The 18,469-nt window shown below is 47.1% G+C and overlaps 1 protein-coding gene, 1 long non-coding RNA gene and 1 pseudogene across 5 annotated transcripts in view; 2 read left to right on the top strand and 1 right to left on the bottom strand.

Moving 5' to 3' along the window:
- The first annotated feature begins 714 nt into the window (after positions 1–714).
- LOC137208563 (uncharacterized) lies at positions 715–5,126 on the top strand. The gene is made up of 4 exons (XR_010935665.1): positions 715–921; positions 1,143–1,308; positions 4,251–4,345; positions 4,452–5,126. It is a non-coding gene; the product is annotated as an uncharacterized lncRNA (long non-coding RNA).
- An 8,221-nt stretch (positions 5,127–13,347) lies between these two features.
- Positions 13,348–16,557, bottom strand: LOC137208486 (large ribosomal subunit protein uL4 pseudogene; annotated as a pseudogene).
- A 678-nt stretch (positions 16,558–17,235) lies between these two features.
- Positions 17,236–18,469, top strand: part of SIPA1L2 (signal induced proliferation associated 1 like 2) — a 219,921-nt gene continuing 218,687 nt past the window's right edge. For 2 of the 4 annotated variants that reach the window (XM_067711089.1, XM_067711092.1), the window contains exon 1: positions 17,470–18,154. The gene's annotated coding sequence lies outside the window, so the exon portion shown is untranslated. Of the gene's footprint in view, positions 17,397–17,469; positions 18,155–18,469 lie in introns of those variants that run through there. The other 2 variants (XM_067711090.1, XM_067711091.1) reach the window with 2 other exon arrangements.

Genomic DNA, 18,469 nt, shown 5'->3' on the forward strand with positions numbered 1-18,469 from the left:
AGAATTGGGGTGTGTGTGTGTGCGTGTGTATGTGTGTGTGCGTGTGTATGCGTGTGTGTGTGCGTGCATGTGTGTGTGTTGGGGGTTCTTTGGTGAGTAGGAAGGTTGGAATATAGCACAGGGCCATCTCATAGGAGAGTAAAAGTAATACCCTTTGGTCCCAGAAAGAGCCACACTTACCATTAAATCTCTTTAAGATAAAAATCCCTTTGTGCAGTTTGTCTAGTTACATCAGAAAATATAAAAGCATACTATGCCGGTCAGTAACCAGTCTGATCTGAGACCCACCCCTGCCCTTGCCCTGCTCTGCTGTACATAGAACTGCATTTCCACGGAACTGCATTTCCATGACTCTCCTGCCCGTTGGGGGCCTGTAAGAGATGAGAAGGTGAGAGAAAGCAAGAGCTAGGATATTTCTCCGCCCCGCTCTGCTTCTTCTGCCGTCTTCTGCGGGGTCTGTGTCTCCCTGCGTGGTAGGCACCTTCTGCCATGGCCCCTGAGGACCCCACCCTCCTCGTATCCATGCTCCTGTATGATCCCTTCCCCTTGAGTGTGAGCTGGACATTTCTAATGAACAGAGCGTGGCAAGAATGACAGGATGTCACGTCCAAGATTAGGTGAAAATAAAAGACTGACTTCTGTCTTGTTCACACCTGTTTGCTCTGATGAAGCCAGCTGCCACGTTGTGAGTTGCCCTGTGTGGCAAGAAACTGACGGAAACCTGTGGGCAATAGCGCAGGAAGAGCTGAGCGCTGCCAACAGTCACTTACATCAGGTCTTCAGATGCTGGTAGTCCTGGCCAATACCTAGGTGACAGCCTCGAGGGGTCACAGCCTGGGGACCCCACTATGGCCAGGCCTGGATTCCTCATCCACGGGAACTGTGAGATAATACATGTACTTTTAAGCCATAATGTTTGGGGTGAGTATTTCAAGTTCCCACCAGCAGCTTCTTCCTCTGTTATCGGCAGATCGGACAGGGCCTGGGCTCTGGTGGCTTTACCCATTGTCACTCCTGCCCTGGGGACAGAAGTGGTGTCTGCTCTTGCTAATTGCTATGTTGTCTCCCTGTCTTCTGTTTAGGTTTTCAGGTCCCTTATCTCCTGTATAATGTCCCACCCCGAATAGTTTTTGTTTTTCTAGGTGAATCCTGACTGAAGAGGTTACAGCTCACGAATGTGGTGAAATGCCTCTCTTTTGCATCCATGAGGCTTTATCTATTTCCATAAAAGTCAGAGGCTTGAAGGTGCTGGGCCAGGGTTTGTATCCCAGTAGGAGTGAGTCCCATGGTATACAGCACCAGAAGCAGGTAGGTAGTGGCAGAGAAGGGAGTACACTTTCATACCTAATTTTGTAATATTTTTCTTAAAGGGAGCACCCACATTTATTTAAGCTTCTTTTCCCATAAACCTGTGTCTGTCCTCCTGGTTCAAACACATTGGATACCCAAACCGTTGAAGGCCTAAAAAATCTATTTAATCCAATTAAAACAGCACTTTAATTAGAAAAAAAATCTAGAATAAATATTTTACTGTCTCTTGCTGAAAGCTTTGGCTCTTTTTTATTTTCCTCTTTTCCCCATTTGAGTTGGTGTTGAAAAGAAGCACATCACAACAAAAAGATCAACAGGATTAACTTTTGTTGCAGGGGATAAACTCATAAAGTTAGGCATTTTCTTTGGATGACCAAACTTATAGCCTGTTGCTCAGAGGAGCAGGTCCACAAATCTTTTCTTACTTGTCACGTAGCAGGTCTGATTCCTAGTTAAAATCTTTGACCTTTAGGAAGAGGTTGGTAACTAATGAAAGAAGAATGAGTGAGAGTCAGTACTGCTCCCTGGGGAAACGTAGAAGTCATTCTAGAAGAAACTTCCATGTGACAATCACTTTATTAGTGACAGACAAGGCTGGGAGATACTATCTGCTGAGTCCAATACTTTGAAAGAGAAGATTCCTGCTCAGGCACAGGTGAGTGAGAGATTAACACCGATCAGTGCTGATGAAAAAATAATAATGAAAAGACGCACAGCTACCACGTCAAAATTCTTTAAGAAAAAATAATATTTTAAAGTACTTTTAAAACGACAACAATAAAATAACGACAGTAAAGGTTCTTGTTGTCTTGGATTGATTCCTAGAGAGACCAGGAAACATTTGTAGTTTTCTTTTAGACTTTCAGATTCTGTGAGCCGACTCCACGGCTCAGAAATAATTTCCACTCCACTTAGTGGATCTTTAAAAGGAAATAAAAATGATTACATATTCTAGCTGTAACTGCTTTAATTTGTAGAAAATAGCAAGTCTAAAGGAGGCCAACCCAACTCTTTTGAATCATTGGTTTTTAGAAACGTCCTGCCTTGAATATGCCTTTAGCAGAACAAATGCAGAAACACAACCGATTGTATTTAGAAAGTGGCATTGTGTTGAAGAATCAGAAATATTCCTCTTCTGTCCCTGAGCAGAAACCTCTCAGAGTACAGTAGCTTCTGCTAAGCTTGAAGGATTGCATACGCCCCATCCCTTCCTTACATATTCTTACAAGGTAAGAGCCAGGAGGAATCTTAGACATTATTAATTCCCACTCTGTCACTGACAGTCAAACAAACTGAGGTGCTCAGTGATGGAGTGAAATCCCTAAATCTCATAGTTAGTCTGTGGCAGAGCCAGGCTAGACCTCAGACCTCCTGGCTCCAAGTTCAATGGGAGAAGAAATATCATTGCCTGCAAATATGGCACTTATAGGCAAGGTTGCCTCAGTACCTGTATCTTCCCTTAGAGGCAAATTCAGGACTCTACATAGGAGAGTTTCAGTTGTCACATTTGGGTAGTAGGACCTGTCTTACTTGAATGACAGAAGTTCTGTCACAAAGAGAATAATCATGGGAGTGAAAATGGTCACAGGTGAATCATTGGGTTGCAACAGAGATGAATAATACCGTCATATTCTCTGAACAATTCCCAAGCTGGAAGCCAGATTGCAGTCTCTTTCCTTGATGTGTTTATTGCCCTTTTAATTAGCCTTATCTATTTTCCTACTTATAAACGGGATAAACTTTAAGAGCAGCTGCAAAAAGGAACAGGGTATCATGTTCTATGTCTTGTTTCCTTTAGAAAGAGCCAAAAAGTGTTAGTTAACCAAGTTTTATGTACTGAAGGATGATGGAAAAGCAGGTTAAAGTTCAGTTAAGTACACAATAGTCGAACCTACACATGGCAATAGAGATAAAATCTATATTCTCTCAAACTAAAATGGAATATCCCTATAAAGTTCAATATCTCTGTTAGTACAAATCCTGACTGAAAATGTCAAGAACAAGAGGTTATGCTAAGGTTGTTATTTTTTATTAAAAAAATACTCATTCAGATTGAAATCACTGAATGGATCACATGGTATTTAAGAATTTAAGGAGTGGGGCTTCCCTGGTGGCACAGTGGTTGAGAGTCCGCCTGCCGACGCAGGGGACGCGGGTTCGTGCCCCGGTCCGGGAGGATCCCGCGTGCCGCGGAGCGGCTGGGCCCGTGAGCCGTGGCCGCTGGGCCTGCGCGTCCGGAGCCTGTGCTCCGTAACGGGAGAGGCCACGACAGTGAGAGGCCCACGTACCGCAAAAAAAAAAAAAAAAAAGAATTTAAGGAGTATTAAAAATTATGGCCATGCCACACGGATGGGTATATACAGGACTCGGAGACTTAGACTTTTACATTTCCTCATATCTGTCAATTAAATTTGATTTTTTTGCTTACCTTCCCAGCCAGAATGTAAAAATGGATGAAATGATAACACAAAAAGAGGTAACCTTAGCAAAGCAATAATTTCAGATAAAAAGACCAGCTTAAAATCTTTAGGGAGTAAATGTCAATTCAGATCCAGGAGATTTCATCTTAAAGAGTAAAAGAATTCTTTTCACATTATCTCTAAACTGGAAAATATTTCCCTGGATTTTGTTCAAAAATAACCTTGATATATTATAACCTTGAGTAGAAGCCAGTAACAAAGTTAAAATACAGGGAACTATTGCCTTGACCAGAGTTAAGGAGTGAATAGGTGAAAATCAGGGAAAAGTGATAGCTAAAAAGGAACTGGGAAAGGCATCTTAATCCAAAACAGGCTTCTTCCGCACCTGGTTAAGTATTTGGCATTTTGGGGGGCTGACTTTCACATCGTGTCTCTTCCTGACTGCTGGAGTGCATTCAAATCCTAGAAACTATCCTACTTGTTAATAAATTACTAATCTACTTATTTTCTCTTCCATAGTGACTGAGCTGTAGCTGATTTATCTTTGGAACCACAGTGCCGAACACAATGCTTGGCACACAACGGCACACAAAGACTGTTTGATGGATGTTGAGGTGGGTGGATGAATGGAAAAACGTGAATGAATAGGCATGTATTCTAGGGTCGTTTTGTTTTTTAATATCCTTGTCATGTGCCCTATCCTCTTTCGGGGTTTTACAGCCCCAAACTAGATACGAACCAGTTTCACCTGTGAGATGGACCTGTGGTGTAGCACCACTACCCCCAGGACGGTGCTCAGCATACGGTAAGAGCTCAATACATACTGACTTGATAAGTGCCCACGCTAAAGGGAGAGTCTCTGACCTCCAAATAGCAAGTAAGAAACCAAGAGCACTGATATTTCTTTACAGGAAAGAGGGAAAACAGACTGTTTGGAATGAATGATCTCAGTGCTTTAACTATATGTTTACAATCGATACAGATGCACTTTCCTCTTTGGTGTCTTCCACTGGTACACGGTGACACCCCCCGCCTCACCGGATCCGCTCTTTATAACCATGAATTGGGCGTAAAGTGCGAGTAAATTTGATTTTATTGTTCCCCATGAATACCAGTCAATTTTCCAAGTGGGAATACTAAAGATGATAATTGTATGTTGTCTAATCTTGTCGGGATGGGTCCCCTCTAGTGGCTTCCCACTGGTAAACCACTGAAAGCATGAAAGGATCAGAACAAGAGCAAATGAAATGTAATGTGGTCTATTCTTTGAGCTAATGCGAGCCTCCTGTTTGAAGGGTATCACTAATGTGTGTACAGGCATATGGAAAGGAATAGGCAGAGGTATCATTTTTTTCCTCTAGGGCAGGCTTTACTCAGGAAGTATACTGAGTAATAGCCAATGGAATGCATGATAATAAATGATCAGATCGCACATTTGGAGCACTTGACTGACTATCTTGACTGTTAGATGTTGTATGATGCCCTCGCTGGTGCCGCAAGTCTTGAGGAGTCCCTTCCGTTCCCTTCCTGGGGAACACAGGCTACCAGAGCTGGTCCCTGGTGGGTAATTACCAGGCAATCAGAAACTGTCTTGAACAACACATTAACGTAAAAAAATCTTGTCTGAGACTTTGTTGCTTTGTGCTTTATCTCATATAACTTGTCTTTTGGGAGGAAGCAATCATCGTCTATTATTGATGACTTGTGTTATTGCACGGAGAAGAAAAGTGAATAATGAACCTAATAGGAACCCTAGCGCAATTGCTTTTTGTTAGAATAGAGAGTTGGAGAGAGCACTTTATCATAATTATTCGCCCACATATACCTTCTACACTCACTCTTGACACCCTTCTCCTCTAATTTCCTATGGGAAACAGCCGGGTAGATAATGGAGAGAAAAGATATAATGAAGAAACGACCATGTTTAAAACATAAGAAGTTACTGAAAAAATTGGCATTCTGGCCCTATGTACTTAAGAGACAGAAGCCCATTTTCAGACATACCTTGTTTTATCACGCTTCGCTTTATTGTACATCTCAAATATTGCGTTTTGACAAACTGAAGGTTTGTGGCAGCTCTGCATCTAGCAATTCTATCAGCACCATTTTTCCAACAGCATTTGCTCACTTTGTGGTTCTGTGTCACATTTTGGTAATTATTGCACTATTTCAAACGTTTTCATTATTATTCTACTTGTTATCGTGACCTGTGATCTTTGATGTTGCTACTATGATTTGCTGAAGGCTCAGATGATGGTTAGCATTTTTTAGCAGCAAAGTATTTTTTAATTAAGGTCTGTACCTTGTTTTTTTAGACACAATGCTACTGCACACTTTATAATAGAGTACCGTAGAGTGTAAACGTGATTTTTATATAAGGTAACTGGGAAACAAAAAAGGTCATGTGACTTGCTTTATCGGGTTATTTGGTTTATTGCCATGGTCTGGAATGGAAGCCACAGTGCCACCAAGGTAGGCCTGTACAGTTTCCAGGTTTTACACCCTTAGAGGGGCAAAAACCTATGAGTCCTGCCTCCCTCTGTATTATATTCTCGAAATAATACCATACACCCATAGCATGCCTCAAAGCTCCTTGAACAGTGGCCAAGTTACAAGACAGATTTATCTCCATCTCTAATCAAATGCGGTTAGAGAGACAAGACATAGATTGTCCCTATTACAATAATAACAAGGAGTTCAAGATAATATCTATAAAACCCAGGGACACATACGCTCAGTTTGGACGTGACCGAAGATTCCCTAGTCTGGGTTCAGGTATGGAAGGGACCATATTCAGTGTAATCATTGGTCTTTCATTGGCCTTTCTGCTAATACAGAACACCACCTCTGTACAAAATCATGGGCTGGCTCACAGGTTGCTGGGCATCTTCAGGGCTGAGTCTCAAGTACACATGACTGATTCTTTCCTGTATCTTCTACCAGGTGTATTGTGGCTTCTGGGTCACTGCAGCTGGTAAGAGCTGCAGCTTCCTTTACTGGGTAAAGCCACACAGCCAGACACCGCCACCTCCGTGGGCTTTTTTTGTCCTCTCCCTCCTGGCCCCAGTCCCTGACACCCTGCTGCTGCTTCTGCAGGGCGTTGCTTCAGATGTGCCAGTGCTGTTTGGGAGGTCAGGGCTGAATCTAGGCACAAGCTCACTGTGTAGGCTCACACTGTAATAGAAGAAGACAAATGCAACTTGCTTGTGCCCTAGTGCCATGCTGGATTTCAAATGATAATTTTAAAGTGTAACCCTATTCTTCCCTAGAATGTGGCTATGGGTATATGGAGGCTGGTTCCAAGATAAATTGATATGAGTGATAGACATCATTTTGCCCTAAGAATCACACCTCCCCTTCAACTCTGAGATTCTGTAAGTGGCCAAATACGTCCTTTTCCCTTGGATGAATTGGTTCCCAGTAGGCACGTTCGAACCCCTGGCGAGGCGACAAATCACCCCTGGGCCCATTTTCCCCAGATGCACCAGCAGAGGACTGTCTGGGGTTCAGGTTGGGATCTTTGGCAACAGCGCCTGGGAATTCAGATGTAGATCAGGCTGTGACAGAGTATTTCCTAGAGGAGGTGATCGAGGCCCTAGAAACTTCCTGCAGTCACAGAGTTTCCATTCTAGTGGGGAAGACAAGGGCCACACACACAAGGATGCAGGGCAGGTTTGTGATGAGCCAGCTCGGGATGCCACGAGAAGACAGCAGGGTCGAGGAGGGTCCCCCCGAGGCAGTGCTTTTTGAGACCCTAAGGATGGATAGGATTTAGCCAGACAAAGGCGGGGAGAGAGGGGAGCTGGTGGCAGAGAGAAAAGTCGGCTGGGGGCTCCGAGGTCAGTTGTGAGAAGCAGAATGAACTGAAAGGTGCTTGGTAGAGAGCAAGGTGGGAGGTTGCAGAGGGCAGGGGGCCAGGCCAAGGAGTTAAGGTTTTATTTTATTTTTTAAATTTAAAAAAATGGATTGGAATATAGTTGATGAACAACGTTGTGTTAGTTTCAGCTATACAGCAAAGTGATTGAGTTTTACATATATATGTCTATTGTCTTTTAAATTTTTTTACTTGAGAGGAGTTAAGGTTTTATCTGGAGGGCAAAAGGAAGACTCTGAAGTTATTTTTTTTAATTTTTATTTTATACTGGGGCATAGTTGGTGAACAATGTTGTGTTAGTTTCAGGTGTACAGCAAAGTGATTCAGTTATACATATACATGTATCTGTTCTTTATCAAATTCTTTTCCCATGTAGGTCATTACAGAATGTTGAGCAGAGTTCCCTGGGCTCTACAGTAGGTCCTTGTTGGTTATCTATGTGAAATTCAGCAGTGTGTATGAAGCAGGGAGGGGAGTGATTTGACTCATGTGGGTGAAAGACTGCTGTGGGGCAGATGGATGGGAGATAACCAGACGGGAGACAGGAATACAGATGGCTTACGAGGTTGTTGCTATTGTCCTGGCAAGATATGATGGTGCGTTAGGACAGGAGAGGCACATATATGCAGGAGAGACCTGGGGCGGGGGGAGTTGAAGGCCGGGTCATTGACTAGATGAGTGGACGAGAGAGGAGGAGTTCTGGAGAAGCCCCAGGTTTCTGACATGAGAAATACATGGGTAGAGATGGCATTACTGAAATAGAGATCACAGGAAAAGAAGGGATTGGGGAGCTCATAGGATGGTCAAATTTGGGGGTATATTTTGTTTGCGGCATATTGAGTTGCAGCTACCTTTGAGGCATATAGGTAGAGGTAGACTCAGCCCTGAGGTTCAGGGTGAAGAGTGTGAAGATGGTGACTGTAGACACCGGACGGATGGGATTTCCTAGGGAAAGAGGAAGCGTAGGCGGTAACCCCATGGAGCACCAAGTGTGAAGTGGTAGAGGAGAACAGGAACTTCAGAGGGTGTGGGCAGAGAGGGAGCAGGGGTTCCAGGAGAAGGTAGCACGTGGGGCAAAGGGAAGTGGGTGAGAAAACATTACCAAGAGGTCCAGGAAGCTTGTGTGGGGGCCAGATTGTGGAAGGTCTGAATGTTAGGAAGGGGAGGGGAATTTGGACAGTATCCAGTAGGCCCCAGGTAGCTCAGGAAGGACTTTGAGCCGGAACCTGTACACGTAAAGTACTGTATATCCAGTGATTTGGAAGTTGAGGGGCAGAAAACAAAGAGCTCATTTAGCAGAGTTGTCTATACTTGGGGAGAAAAGCATCTGGGGGAGGGGGTTACACTGGGGGAGGGGGTGACAAAGGAGACTGGTGTGAGCGACATTTGGGGAAACCAGAGCACTTCCATGTTGCATCACGGAGGGCAGAGAAAGAGACACCCTGCTGTGTCCGCTGTTTAGCAGAGTGACAGCACTGTGGTCACAGAGGTCAAGGTTGACAAGAGGAGCCAGCCTTTGGGGAAACCGGTAGATTTGGCTTTAGGTGTGTGGAGATGTAGTCAGTATTGCAAAATACTGATGGAGGTTTTTTGAAGGCAAATGAAAATGGCGTTGCTACAGGCTCTCTGCTCCATCACATCTCTGCCTTTCCAGAGAGAAGTAAAATTTCTCGGTAGTCATTTTTGCAACCTCTGCACCTGCATTTACAACTTCTGGAAACACCGGATTTAGGGATACTATGGTGTTTTGATTTCGTTTTATCATCCTTTTTGCCTTACTTTTCAATCTTAACATGTGGGCTTATTCTCTCCGTATCAAAAACTGAATGTTCTGAATTTGTGGAAAGAATTTACATGGTTTATTCTTGGCCGCTCTTCTCATATTTCCCTCTCGTTGTCTCCTCGCCCATTGTTCCTTTACGTTCCTGTCTCTCTCCCTTTATTCTCTCTTAGCTTAGGTCTCCCCCAAGAATGCTCAAGTGCAACTATTCTCGGCCTAAATGCCACAGACAACCAAATGTCAGAACGAGGAAGCACAGCCTTGCTAATCCCCCTAGGAACTGGAAAGCAGAAACTCTCTGGTCTTGATCAGACATTTGGAATCCACCTCTATTTCTCCCTTGTAACTCCTAACAGTTTCTAAGAAACACCTGTCCTCTTATATGATTTAAATGTCGTCTTGTAAACATCTGTCTCTTAATATTCTGACAGTTTTCCTTTATGGGAGAGCAAGCACCTCCTCAGAAGTGAGTCTTATTTACCACTATAACCCTGGTACAGCTCTGGAGCCCGGCCCCCAGCTGTTGAATGAATAAAGGGATGATTAAGTGTGGCAGAAGGGTCCGTCTGCCTTTTTATCTTCTCCCTAGGCTTTCAGCTTTTTCTAACTTTTTCTTTAAACCAGGGGTAAGTTGTCGCATCAACACAATAGAAAGATTTGGAGAGTCATCACCAGGTACTACGAAATGTCTTGCACATTGAGGGTGCTTAGAGTTTAACAACTAAAAATGTTATAGGAGACAAGAAAGCAAGGGTGTGCCAAACTGTTGGCAGCTCTAAATTCATAACCAATATGGAAAAGAAACCATATGTCAAGGGTAAATATATATGCATATATGTGTGTGTATATATGCTTTTTCTGTATTCATTTCTTTAGAATTATTTCCTATCAGAGTATGCGTGGTGTTTTTGGTGTTATTATTGGTAGATGCCATCTAGTGGTGTAGAATAGCATCTGTTCTTAGAGCCATTCAACTTCTAAGTTCTCATCATTATTATTATTACTTTGTTATTTCTTAAAAGTAGAACCAAAAACACTGTTTAAAGAATACTGTAAGTCCCAAGTAGGAATAAAATTTGGAGGATTAAGATATAAACTTTAGGGGGCTTCCCTGGTGGCGCAGTGGTTAAGAATCTGCCTGCCAATGCAGGGGACACGGGTTCGAGCCCTGGTCCAGGAAGATCCCGCGGAGCAACTAAGTCCGTGTGCCACAACTACTGAGCCTGTACTCTAGAGCCCGCGAGCCACAACTACTGAGCCCGCGTGCCTAGAGCCCGTGCTCCGCAACAAGAGAAGCCACCGCAATGAGAAGCCCATGCACTGCAATGAAGAGTAGCCCCCGCTCGCCGCAACTAGAGAAAGCTCGCACAGCAATGAAGACCCAACACAGCCAAAAATAAATATGAACAAATAAATTTATATTTTTAAAAAAGATATAAACTTTAAGTCTCCTATGGCAGAAAATTGAAAAACAAGTACAGGACTTTATCTCTTAGCGTAATCCATCCACCCGCTCTTTTACTCATTCATCAGGTATTTATCAAGCCCCTACCCTGTGCTAGGTTTGGTGTGAGGGACTTGAAATAAAATACCAGTGCCTACCTTGAATGGTAAGAGGAAATGGTAAACGTTGGTGGCCCACTGTGTTTTTGGCACTCATGCTATGCCAGGCTCTGTGCCACACACTTCGTACCCCAACCTAAATCATCTGGAATCATCACCACAGCCCTCTGAGGTATGATTGTCCCCGTTTTTCAGATGAGGAAAATGGAACTTGGACATATAACTTGTCTATAGTCCTGTATCTAAGAAGCATGCAAACCAGTTCAGAGCCAGGGTCTGACATCAAAATGTGTGAGCTCCTAAAAGCCCACTCTTTGGGCTACAAAAGCAAGGGCAGAGGAGGTAGATGCTTTTCAATTACATACAGTCTAGGCCTTTTTTTTGGAAGTGAGATGAAGCGAGAGGACAGAAGACAATTTTAAGGGTGGTTAAGTTTGCACAAGTCATTTAGCTGTGGGTCTGGACTGGAGAAGGTAAGGGGTAGAAATATGAATAGGTATGGCCAAAAGTTTGGATCATCAGAAAAGGAATAATCCATCTGTCTCGGATGATTCTTGGAGATACATTGGATTGGGAACATTAGAGCAAAGACCAACATATAGGAAGCATGTTGGTCACTGATCTTTGATCACTCCAACCAATATTGCCTTTCCAGATCTCTACAGCACATGTCTATACAACAGGACATTTTTAATGTGTTGCCTTTGCACTGTTCTTCAAATTATTTCCTATGTAAAAATCCTAGCTCAGCTCTCTCGTACTTCCTTGAGGATGGTCTCATTATTTCTACGTAATAATCTTCTTCTGTATGCTACAGGGCAGAACACAGTAGGCCTCCAAGCATACTTGCAGAATTGAGGGTTTTAAAAAAATTATTAGATGGGTTTCTTCTTAGCTCCTGTGGATAGTACGTGACATGTAGCACACTCTTTTTTTTTTTTTTTCTGCGGGACGCGGGCCTCTCACCGCTGCGGCCTCTCCTGTTGCGGAGCACAGGCTCCGGACGCGTAGGCTCAGCGGCCATGGCTCACGGGCCCAGCCACTCCGCGGCATGTGGGATCTTCCCGGACCGGGGCACGAACCCGCGTCCCCTGCATCGGCAGGCGGACTCTCAACCACTGCGCCACCAGGGAAGCCCCTAGCACACTCTTTAATAACTCTGCCATTATTCTACTGGGTTCCACTTGAAGAGGAACACGTGCTTTCTTTTTATCAGGAACATTTGCATATTGATATGTCATATCACATCAATATTGTCATATTGTTGACAAGGGCCGGGAACCCAGCTTTCTGAGCTTCACCATTTTCCCTTTAATTGTAGCAGAACTTGGCGCTTCTTAGTTTGCTTCACGAGGCCATATCCTACCAAGTTTCTGTTTCCATTTTGAGAGAAAAGGTGAAGGAGTGCCCGGTACTCTTCCACATGGGAGTATTTCTCCTCCAAGAAAACAGGACCTGGCATGGACAAGGCACCACATAACTGTTTGTTACATAAGTGAATAAGCCCATGCTTGACTAAAGGGCACAGCTGCTTCCCAAACATGCATCACACCGTCAGCTCCTGTGGGTTTGCCCACTGTGTTTCCTCTTGCTTGGAATGCTCTTTCCTCCTGGCTCGGCCAGTCTGATGTCCTTGGTGAAGCCTTTACCACGAGGCCCAAGCTTTTTGCCTGCAGACAGCTGGCTCTCCTACTCTCCCTGTGGGCACCACTCATTGATGGTCCTGGTGCACCTTCTCATGAAATTCCCAAATGCTCCGAGTCTAACATAATGCCCTGAATGTAGCACGCGATCAATATATATTTGTGGCAGATTATGAATATTCATTTGACTTAAAAGAACTACTTTCAAAAAGTGAGTTGATAGTAGAGAAGGGAAAGAAGAAACGAGGGTGGGAATCTAAGCACTTACTTAACTTGCTCTTCAGGTTTATTACAGTAGATGCATGTCGTCTGTGAGTAGAAGCTTTCTGGAGTGTGTCTAGGAAATCAAGCTCCCGTTCTGCTCCGTTCAAAGGTAAATAGATACAAGTACGAGCCAAGGTCAGCCGACAAGCTCAGAATCTTGGAATGGGGTAGACAGCTGGTATGTCTTTGAACTTTACACCTTTTAGAGGAAGATAGGTAAGATTGATGTTGGAATTATTTCAGCGGGGGTTGATGTGATGATTCAGAAGTGTAAACAGCATTACTCCCTTGAGTTTGTTGCTTTAGGAGCTCTTAGAGCATGATGAAATTCATAGGAGGAAAAAAAGACTTGAGAGACAGAAAGTGAGGTTTAGAGAACAAGGGAGTCTTTTTTTTTCTGAATCTTATTTAATTTATTTTTTTATACAGCAGGTGCTTATTAGTTCTCTATTTTATACATATTAGTGTATATATGTCAATCCCGATCTCCCAATTCATCCCACCACCACCCCCGCTTTCCCCTCTTGGTGTCCATACGTTTGTTCGTTCTCTACATCTGTGTCTCTATTACTGCCTGAGAACAAGAGAGTCTTGACCTGAGGGAAGGTGAAGGTGATAAAACGCAGGATCGTTCACCCTGGCTTTTAGGCAAATACATCTTCACACTTCAGAGTAATATTCTTCTTTAAAACTTTAGGGAAGTTTATAGCTTTAATAGAAAAAAGAATTTTTTTCTGTAAGATATTCTAAGGCCAAAATGATGAACTGATATCTTAACAGATGCTGCAATTCCACAGGCTCCGGTCTAAGTTTCCCTTCTCTGAAAGAGCAGGAAACAAGAGGGCTGCAGGAAAGAAGACCAGCGAGGGAGGACACACGCATTACATCTAATAGGATTTTTCCAGAATACGTTATTTGGTGAAGAAGGTCCCAAATCATCCCTCAGCTTGGCCTCTTGAAGATCTCACAGTCTGCCAGAAGGCGGACACTTTGTAGGTCTGGCCCTGGGTCGGATCACCACCATCCAGAATTGGCCAGGCCCGGCCAAGAGAATTGGTCATGTTTGCTGAGGCCTAGAACGTTCCGGAGGGCTGCATGTGACCTGTGGTTCTGGGAGCGCCAGAAACCCTCAGGGACTTTCATAAATGCACACAACTCTTTACCGTCAACTACAAGCGTTTAAAAAAATACAGCCTCAGCACCTTGGTGACAACCCAAGGACTCACATCGTCACTGCCTTAGGAGTCCAAACTCTAAGGGGGAAGTGGCTCTTTTCTTCATGGCCCTTACAGAATAGTGGAAAAGATAATGACATGTGCAGTTACATGAAGAGTGAGAAGTACTGTGACAAAGTGCTGTGAAGGGGGGCGTTTATCCTCTGTTGGCTTCTGCAGGAAGTGTCCCTCCAAGGCTGCTCCTGTGTCCATACCTCTCGTAGAGCATCTGCCAGATATGGGGATGGGCACAGGTGAGATGGAGCGATGATGAAAAGCAGGGCCCATGTCCTCTGCAGGTTTATATCCCCAGCACCTGGCACCTCTGGATCACCACAGGGTCTCCATACATGTTTGTTGAATGAATAAATGACAACCTTGGTAAATGCTGTTAATGAGGTGACAGCTGGGAGAACTCAGGAGTTTGGTCGTGTCAGAACGTTGCTCTCTGATGCATTTTATTATACGCATTTCCATATCATATGCCCCTATTTTACAGAGATAGAAAAGGCTGTACAATATTTATAGGCTTTGGATCACAAAGAAATATAACATGGGAGGGACCAGCTCTAACTTATAAGAGGGTTATGTTTTAGGGCATGTTTTTGGGATAGGGAGGTACAGACAACATTATCTCTCCAGGAAGAATTCTGCTTGCAGAAAAGGAGGAACTGAAAACTCTGAAGCCAGTCTCAGGAAACACAGCCCTAGCAGCTCTCCCACAGTAAAGCTGGCTCAGGAAATCCTACGGTGGGACTGGAAGGTAAGGTAGAGTCTATTCCTGCTACTGATCCCTTAAGGCAGAGTCAACTCCTGTATAGCTTAAAAAAGTCCTCTGAGATCCTTTAATGTTTCAGCACCCAATTCAAGTGTCAAGCAATTTACATGAACAGTTTCAGGTAAAGCTTCCTCCTGGGTGATCGAGATCTCCTAGCAAAGCAGAAAAGGAGGGTAACAAAAGTTCATTTTCTTTCTCCTCGTCAAGATCAAGATCCAACAGCATTTCTCCCTTGGGTGGAGGGCTGCCTGGAGGCGGGGTGGGCGGGCCCAGGGGCTGGGCCGGGGGCGCCAGGACTGCACGCCTCTCCCAGCCTCCTTCCAGGCTCCGCAGCATTCCTGCACGCTGGCACTACCTGACTTCTTGCGCGATGCTCCGTGCATCCTCCCACCACAGCTCCTGGGGTCAGGGGACCGCCTGGGCGATCCGGGGCGCCCTCGGGGGTCGGCACACAGTAGGGCTTGCCCCTCCCCGCTGTCTTCCTGTGAACACAGCGATGCGGCGATCTTGCGGCGTCCTGTGGCAGGTGCCTGCGCAGCGCCCGGCAGCTGTGGCGACGTTCAGGCTCTTTGGGGTGGGATGGGGGGAGGCGCGGGGACCAAGCGCCGGCGGGCGCGATTCTCTCCACTCCATAGAGTGGAGGCCGGGCAGGGACACTGGCAGGGGGGCGGCGCGGAGCCAGATTCGAGGGCGTGTGTGCGTGTGTGTGTGCGTGCGTGCGTGCGTGTGTGTGTTTCTCACTGCTTCTTTGATCAGGTCTTTATTCAAAGTGAGCTGTCCAAAATGATTTGACCTTCAAGGGATACACACATCTAAGTTTATGCGGCAGGATTCTTCTCCTCTGTGGTGGGTTTTCTTTTCTGCGGGCTCCCCAGTGGCCGGTTTCTTGGTAGCTGCGGCCTCCTCCCCCAGCCCCCCACAGAAGGCTTCTTCTGCTTCTTTATGCCAACGGCTTCCTTTCCTTTCTTTGCTACAGAAGGCTTCTTGCCTGGAACCCCTCCCCATCGGATCCGGCTTCTATCGCCACCGCTGCCCTATCCACCTGGAGTTTGTGATTCTCAACCTGGCGAAGAATGATGCCCAGCTGCACAGTCTTTGCACGTGGGTTTAGTTAGATTCAACATGACTCTCAGGTATTTCAGCGGATTCTTCTTCAGGACGCTGCGATGACTCTTCTTGTGCGGTGCTCTGGGGTTTTCCAGGGTTCTGCCGAGGTCTGTGTTGAGCATCTTGTGCATGGGAAGGTGGTAGTTACTCTTGAAGGACTCAAGTGCCCTACAGATCATCTGACTTTGCTGAAAGCAAATCAGAAACGCTGTCCACCAGGAGCAAGTTCCCAAACGTCCAGTTTTGCTTACATTAAGCAGAATCATTCCTTTTAAAGGGAGAGGAGAATTAGGGAGCCAGGGATGTTCCTCAAGGCCTCGATGCCATCGTCCCCGTGATAGATGATGCAGGGTCCCCTGCCGTGCACACCCCGCGGTGTCTCACTTTGCCCTTTGCCAGCGCGCATTTGCTCAGAGGCACAGACCTTCTTGATATTATTCCAGGCCTTCAGTTTCTTAAGAAGCGCAACAGCCCCCTTGTTCGTCTCGTAGCCTTCAACGTTATCTTCAAGCACCAAAGGAAGTCCAGGACTTCCTCAGTACAGTGACCTTTAGCCACGACGAGCGCCGGTAAGGCCGAGGCAGCCAGGGCAGAGCAGATGGCACGTCACTGCGGGGCCAACGTGCCAGGTTTGGTTGGCTCAACGTGCGAACCCAAGACACATCTATTTCCCCAGTTAAGAATCACATTTCTCAAACTGTAGGAATTAAAAAAAGATTATGTCTTGCTCAGTAAGAATTTTCGGCAACTGTGCCTGAGAACGCAGGAAGACACCAATTACGACATCCCTGAAACAGATTCGGGGTTTTTAACTTATCGGTGCCAGAGGGAGGGGTGAAAACGAGTCCCGAGGAGGACGGCGACAGCGGCCCCGGACTGCGGGTTCAGGTAGGCTGCGCCCCCGCGCAGCGCCCTCCGCAGGAAGACAGCCGAGCCCCTCCCGGCCGCCCAGCTCCAGCGCGCCTCGGGGCCTGGGAACCGCGCACCGGCTGCGCCCCGAGCCCCGCGGGGCGGCGGGACGGACGGCGCCCGCGCCCAATCGCGGGGCGGGGCCGAGGGGGCCGGCAGGCGGCTGCCAATGGGAGGCCGCGGGGCGGGCGGGGGGCGGTGCCGCCGGGCGGGCGGGCGGAGGTGTCGGAAGCCGGCGCTGCAGAGCGGGAGTCCGGGAGGAGCCGGCGGAGCGGGAGGAGGACGGAGGAGGAGGAGGAGCAGCGCCGCGCCCCCGCCCCGGCCGCCCGGCCGCCCGCCCGCCCGCCAGAGCGCAGGCCGACCGCTCCAGCCGCAGCCGGCGGGTCCCGGCCGCCTCCCGCCGGAGCCCGGCGCGGGCAGGGTCCGGGCCGATGGGCAGCCCCGGGCAGCGGCGGGCGGCGAGGCGGCGACCCCGGTACGCGCCGCCGCGCGCTCGCGGGCTGTAGCAGGTCCCGGCGGACTGCGTCTCCGAGGTGCGTTCGCGGCGAGGAGGGTTCCGCTCGGGAGCCTCTGGGTCGTGTCCGGGGACTGTCCTGAGGTGAAGGGGCCGCCCTCGGGGGCGCCTCGGGGTTTGACGGGGGGCCGGGGCGCGGGGCGAGGGTCCGGCCGGCAGATGCGCCCGCGCTCCCGAGCCGGGGTGGGAGAGGAGCCGCCGCCGCTCGTTCTCAAACTTATCGATCGGCTGAAAGGTTATTCCCGTCTCGTAGACGCGAGCACTAAGGAGGACTCTCCGGGCGCGCAGCGACTCCTCCGTGACTAACCCGAGAGAAGAAGGTTGCCCGGCGCGGTTCCCCAGCGCGCCGGGCGGGGTCACTTGCTGAACTTGCTGCGGGGTTTATTCCCCGGTAAGGCGTGTGCCCGGGGCGCCAGCCCTCGCGGCGCCCGCCCCTCTTTGTAAGGTCCCAGCGGCCGGCGAGCGCCCTTCCTCGGGGCCCGACGGCTCCCCGGCTTCTCCGGCTCCGCGTCTCGCTCCATCCTCGGCTCGCGGTCCTGCTCGGGCCCCCGTTTCGTGGAAGCTCGTTTGGCCAGGTCCCGGGAGTATCCCCACGAGCACCTACGGATTAATTTTCAACCGCGCCACAAACCCAAAGAATCAGTCTCGTTTCATCGTCTGCCAGCGAGAGCCGATCCTTCTCGGGAAGAGAAAACAAGTTGGCATGACCCCTCTGGGAGATATTTGTCATCATTAACCTGCTTCGGTTAAATTAATTCAGCCCAGGATGACTCCAGCGTGAGTATTGGAAACACCAAGTGCATTGGTCACAGAATGGTGGTCACCAAAACCTGATTTTGGTAAAAATTGCAATTGCACAGTCTTGGGATTTTGTTTAGATTTAGACACGGTTTTTAACAAGGATGGACTTTTTTTTTTTGTAAACAAAGAATCTTGGGGATTCTCATAGGTTTGCTCAGTAAGTTCAAAATAGTCACTTAGATGTTTCTTTTCTTTGCCTCTTTTGTCTGCAGTTTTCATTTCTAAATGTTAACACTAGATGGCTTTCTTATGACAGGCATTTAGTAAACTGCGCTTTTGAGTTGCCTGTCT

The sequence above is a fragment of the Pseudorca crassidens genome, chromosome 16 (genome assembly GCF_039906515.1).
Source record: "Pseudorca crassidens isolate mPseCra1 chromosome 16, mPseCra1.hap1, whole genome shotgun sequence".
Taxonomy (NCBI): Eukaryota; Metazoa; Chordata; class Mammalia; order Artiodactyla; family Delphinidae; genus Pseudorca; species Pseudorca crassidens.